General features: G+C 43.8%; 1 non-coding gene across 1 annotated transcript; it reads left to right on the top strand.

Annotated features, from left to right (window-relative positions):
- Positions 1 to 4,662: 4,662 nt before the first annotated feature.
- Positions 4,663 to 4,723, top strand: LOC126936679 (U7 small nuclear RNA). Its single transcript, XR_007719504.1, has one exon. It is a non-coding gene; the product is annotated as a U7 small nuclear RNA (small nuclear RNA).
- Positions 4,724 to 5,666: the final 943 nt, after the last annotated feature.

Raw genomic sequence — 5,666 nt, 5'->3', positions numbered from 1 at the left:
AGACAGAACAGGGTTTTTATAAGTGGACTTACAAAAGTAAAACAAAAGCAGTTAATCATATAGTGCATAATTTGTGGACTTGCATAGCTGGCCTTGTAGCTGCATCAAAAGAAAAACAAGAACTGGCTAAATACAAACATTTGTAAAACATAATCATGCTTAACAAGCCAGAGAAAGGAGTAACAGTAAAGGAATTTGTCTTTTTTTTTTCCTTCGACCTTGTTCTGGAGGGGAAGGGTGTCTCGAACCTGCTCCTTTGGCCTTGGCTTCTCAAACAGCATTATCTTATAACTGTCCTTGAAGTGAGCTTGCTAGGCAGAAGAAAACTTGTTCTTTTGCTTTTAACCCTTGCATTGCCTGTTACTTTTCTTGGAGTGAATGAATGCATATTTATTTCTAAATTTCTGCTTCAATCTTAGCACTTTGGGAGGCCAAGGTAGGTGGATCACGAAGTCAGGAGGTTGAGACCAGCCTGGCCACCATGGTGAAACTCTGTCTCTACTAAAAATATAAAAGTTAGCTAGGCCTGGTGGCACGTGTCTGTAGTCCCAGCTACTTGGGAGGCAGAGGCAGGAGAATTGCTTGAACCTGGGAGGTAGACGTTGCAGTGAGCCAAGATCACGCCATGTACTCCAGCCTGGTGACAGAACGAGAATCCGCCTCAAACAAAACAAAACAAAGAAAATGGTTAAAAATGGAAATTGTTATGTTTATTTTACCACAGTTAAAAAAAAACAAAGAAATGAGCTATCAAGCAAAGCAAAGACATGGATAAATGTTGAATGTATATCAGTAAGTCAAAGAAGCAAGTCTGATGAATTTTTACTGTATAATTTTTTTTTTTTTTTTTTTTTTTTTTTTTTTTTTTTGGAGACAGAGTCTGGCTCTGTCACCAGGTTGGAGTGCAGCGGCGTGATCTCGGCTCACTGCAATCTCCACCTCCCAGGTTCAAGCAATTCTCTTGCCTCAGCCTCCTGAATAGCTGGGACTACAGGGGCCTGCCACCACGTCTGGCTAATTTTTGCATTTTTAGCGGAGATGGGGTTTCACCATGTTGGCCAGGATTGTCTCGATCTCTTGACCTCGTGATCCACCCGCCTCGGCCTCCCAAAGTGCTGGGATTACAGGCGTGAGCCCCCATGCCTGGCCATGATTCTACTTATATACATTATGAAAGGTAAAACTACAAAGATGAAAAACAAGTTGGTAGGAATTCAGTAAGGGAGGAGGATTGAATAGGTAAATCACAGGATATTTTAGGATGGTGACATTATTTTGTGTAATACCGTAATGGTAGTGACATGGTACATGACACCTTGCATTTGTCAAAACCCTTAGAACCTAATGTATGCAAATTAAAAAAAATCATTTAGGAGCTCAGATAGATGATCCCAAGATGAAATAAAGAACGTGACAAAATAATCCAACCATATTATGAAAAACCCTCAATGAAGGAAATGGGAGAAAATTGCTCACCTAAGTAACTTTGGAAATAAGTGGATTCTGTAAAACTAAATGCAAAAGGAATACAGACTGGGGAGCAATATGGCCAAGTGGGGGCCTCCAGAAATTGTCCTCCCTGCAGGAACACCAAATTGAACAACTATTCACACAAAAAACACCTTCATTACAACCAAAAATCAGGTAAGTAATCATAGTACCTGGTTTTAACAGCACATTAAGGAAAGAGACACTGAAGAGGGTAGGAGAAATAGTCTCAAATTGCCTACAGCACCCCTCTCTCGTTGCCTGGCTGTGGCTACATAGCCGACAGAGAGAGAATCTGTGCACTTGTGGGAGGGAGAGTGCAGTGATTATGGGACTTCGCATTGAAACTTAGTGCTGCCCTGTCACAGTGGAAAGCAACACAAGGCAGAACTCAGCTGGAGCCCATGGAGGGAGCATTTGGATCAGCCCTAGCCAGAGGCATGTTGCCCATCCCAGTGGTCAGAACTTGACCTCTGGCAAGCCGCCACCATTTGGTAAAAGTCTCGGGTCCTAAATAAATGTAAAGGCAGTCTAGGCCCTAAGGATTGCAATTTCTGGGCAAGTCCTATTGCTGTGCTGGGCTTGGAGCCAGTGTACTCATACTTGGGTACTTGTGACATGTACATGGAGCCAGGGAGGCCAAGGGAGTGCTTACATCATCCCTCTCCCAACCTCAGACAGTGCAGTTCACAGCTCTGGGAAAGACTCCTCCCCTCTACCTGAGGAGAGAAGGGAGAGTAAAGAGGACTTTGTCTTGCAACTTGGATACCTGTTCAGCCACAGTAGGATAGGGCACCAGACAGAGTCCTAAGGACCCCATTCTAGGGTCTAGCCATCACATGACATTTCAAGACACACCCATGGACCAGAAGGGAACTCACTGCCTTAAAGGGAAGGAATAATCAGCAGTGGTAACCAGGTATTACTCACCCTGGGCCTTGGGTAAAACTCAGAGCTGTGTTGCCTTTAGATGTGACCCAGCACATTCCTAGCTGTGGTGGCTACTTGAAGAAAGAAGGTGGAGGAGTAAAGGGCACTTTGTCTTGTAGCTTGGGTACCAGCTCAGTCACAGTGGGATAGAGCACCAAGCAGTCTCTTGGTGTCCCCAATTCCAGCTCATGGATGGCATTTCTGGACCTGCCCTGGGCCAGAGGGGAGTCTCCTACCCTGAAGGGTGAGTCCCAGGCCTCACAGCATTTACACAAGCTGATTGAAGAGCCTTTGGGCCTTGAGTGAACGTTGGTGGTAGCCTGGCAGTACTTGCTGCAGGCTCAGGGCAGTGGTGCCCATGAAGAGAGACTCCTGTTTGTGGAAAGGGGAGTGAAGAGGGGGAAGGACTTTGTTTTGTGGCCGGGGTGCCAGCTCAGCAGCAGTAGATAAGATTTCTAAGGTTCTTGGCTCCAGACTCTGACTCTGAGATGGCATCTTTGGATACACCCAGGGCCAGGGGGACCTTACCACCCTAAAAGGAAGGACACAAGCCTGGCCCTATTTGTCACCTGCTGATTGTAGATCCCTTGGGTCTTGAGTGAACATAAGTGGTAGTCAAGCAATGGTCACTGTGGACCTTGGGTGAAACCCAGTGCTATGTTTGCTTCAGGTCTGACCCAGGGCAGTCCCAGTGGTGGTGACCACAGGGGAACTTATGTCACCCCTCTCCCAGCTCCAGTCAGCTCAGTACAGACAGAGAGAGACTTCATTTGTGGGGGAAAGTAAAGGATGAGGCCGGGCGTGGTGGCTCACGCCTGTAATCCCAGCACTTTGGGAGGCCGAGGGGGGCGGATCACAAGGTCAGGAGATCGAGACCATGGTGAAACCCCGTCTCTACTAAAAATAGAAAAAATTAGCCGGGCGCAGGGGCGGGCGCCTGTAGTCCCAGCTACTCGGGAGGCTGAGGCAGGAGAATGGCGTGAACCCGGGAGGCGGAGCTTGCAGTGAGCCGAGATTGCGCCACTGCACTCCAGCCTGGGCGACAGAGCGAGACTCCGTCTCAAAAAAAAAAAAAAAAAAAAGAAAGTAAAGGATGAGAACAAGAGTCTCTGCCTGGTAATCCAGGGAATTCTCCTAAATCTTACCCAAGACCACTAAAGCACTACCTCTACAAGTCTGCAAGAGCCACAACATTACTGGGCTTGGGGTTCCTCCTAGTGCAGATATGGCTGCAGTGATAAAAAAAACTTAAATCACAGCATCCATGTCCCTTCGAATGGCTGGAAATCCTTCCCAAGAAGGACAGATACAAACAAGCTCAGACTGTGAACACTACAATATACACCTAATTCTTCAATACCCAGACACCGATGAACATCCACAAGCATCAAGACCATCCGGGAAAACATGACCTCACTGAATGAACTAAATAAAGCACCAGCGACCAGTCCCAGCTGTCTCTTAGCAGAACTGATCAAGCAGAAGAAAGAATTAGTGAGTTTCAAGACAGGCTATTTGAAAATACACAGTCAGAGGAGACAAAAAAGAATTAAAAAGAAGAAAGCATGCCTGTAAGATCTAGAAAATAGCCTCAAAGGGCGAAATCTAAGAGTTATTGGCCTTAAAGAGGAGATAGAGATCTGGGTAGAAAGTTTATTCAGAGAGATAACAGATAGTTTTCCAAACCTAGAGAAGGATATCAATATTTAAGTACAAGAAGGTTGTAGAACACCACACAGATTTAGCCCAAATAAAAGTACCTTGAGACACTTAATAACCAAACTCCCAAAGGTCAAGGGTAAAGAAAGGACCCTAAAAGCAGCAAGCGGAAAAGAAACAAATTACATACAATGGAGCTCTAATATGCATGGCAGCAGGCTTTTCAGTGGCAATCTTACAGGCCAGGAGAGAGTAGCATGACAAATTTACAGTGCTGAAGGAAAAAAACTTTAATCCTAGAATAGTATATCCAGTGAAAATATCCTTCAAACATAAAGGAGAAACAAAGAATTCCCCAGACAAAAGCTGAGGGAGTTGTCAACACCAGACCTGTCCTACCAGAAATGCAAACAAGAGTTCTTCAATCTGAAAGAAAAGAATGTTAATGAGCAATAAGAAGTCATCTGAAGATATAAAACTCACTGGTAGTAGTAAGTACACAGAAAAGCACAGAATATTGTAACACTGTAATTTTGGTATGTAAACTACTCACATCTTCAGTAGAAAGACAAAAGACGAACCTGTCAGTGTTACAGCTTTTTAAGAATTTGTCCAGCAGGCTTTCTTGTTTTTACTGGAAGCCTCCCTCACAAAAAATGAACCTGTCAAAAATAATAACTACAACAACTTTCCAAGATATAGACAATATAGTAAGATATAAATAGAAACCGCAAAAACGTAAAAAGCAAGCAGATGAAGTTAAAATGTAGAGTTTGTATAAGTTTTCTCATTGCATGTTTGTTAGTTCATTTGTTTATGCAATCAGTGTTAAGTTGTCATCAGTTTAAAATAATGAGTTGTAAGATATTATCTGCAAGCCTCGTAACCTCAAATCAAAAAACATACAACAGATACATAAAAAATAAAAAACAAGAATTTAAAACACCACCAGAAAAAATCACCTTCACTACAAGGAAGACAGGAAGAAAGGAAAGAAGTAGGTGAAGACTACAAAACAACCAGAACACAAATAAAATGGCAGTAATAAGTTCTTACTTAACAATAATAACATTGAATACAAATGGACTAAACTTCAATCAAAAGACACAGAGTGGCTGAAATGATTAAAAACACAAGACCCAATGATCTACTGCCTGCAAGAAATATACTTCTCCTGTGAAGACACACAAACACTGAAAGTAAATGGATGGAAAAAGAAGGGGCAGGAGTAGCTGTATTTATATAAGACAAAATCGATTTCAGGACAAAAGCTATTTAAAAAAGACAAAGAGGCCGGGTGCGGTGGCTCACACTTGTAATCCCAGCACTTTGGAAGGCTGAGGTGGGTGGATCACCTGAGGTCGGGAGTTCAACACCTGCCTAACCAACATGGAGAACCCTGTCTCTACTAAAAATACAAAATTAGCTGGGCATGGTGGCCCATGCCTGTAATCCCAGCTACTTGGGAGGCTGAGGCAGGAGAATCGCTTAAACCCCGGAGGCAGAGGTTGCGGTGAGCCGAGATCGAGCCATTACACTCCAGCCTGGGCAACAGGAGTGAAACTCTGTCTCAAAACAAAAACAAAAAC

Source organism: Macaca thibetana, chromosome 14 (assembly GCF_024542745.1).
Source record: "Macaca thibetana thibetana isolate TM-01 chromosome 14, ASM2454274v1, whole genome shotgun sequence".
NCBI lineage: Eukaryota > Metazoa > Chordata > Mammalia > Primates > Cercopithecidae > Macaca > Macaca thibetana.
The sequence above is the reverse complement of the archived record's forward strand: the minus strand, read 5'-3'. Positions and strand labels throughout refer to the sequence as shown.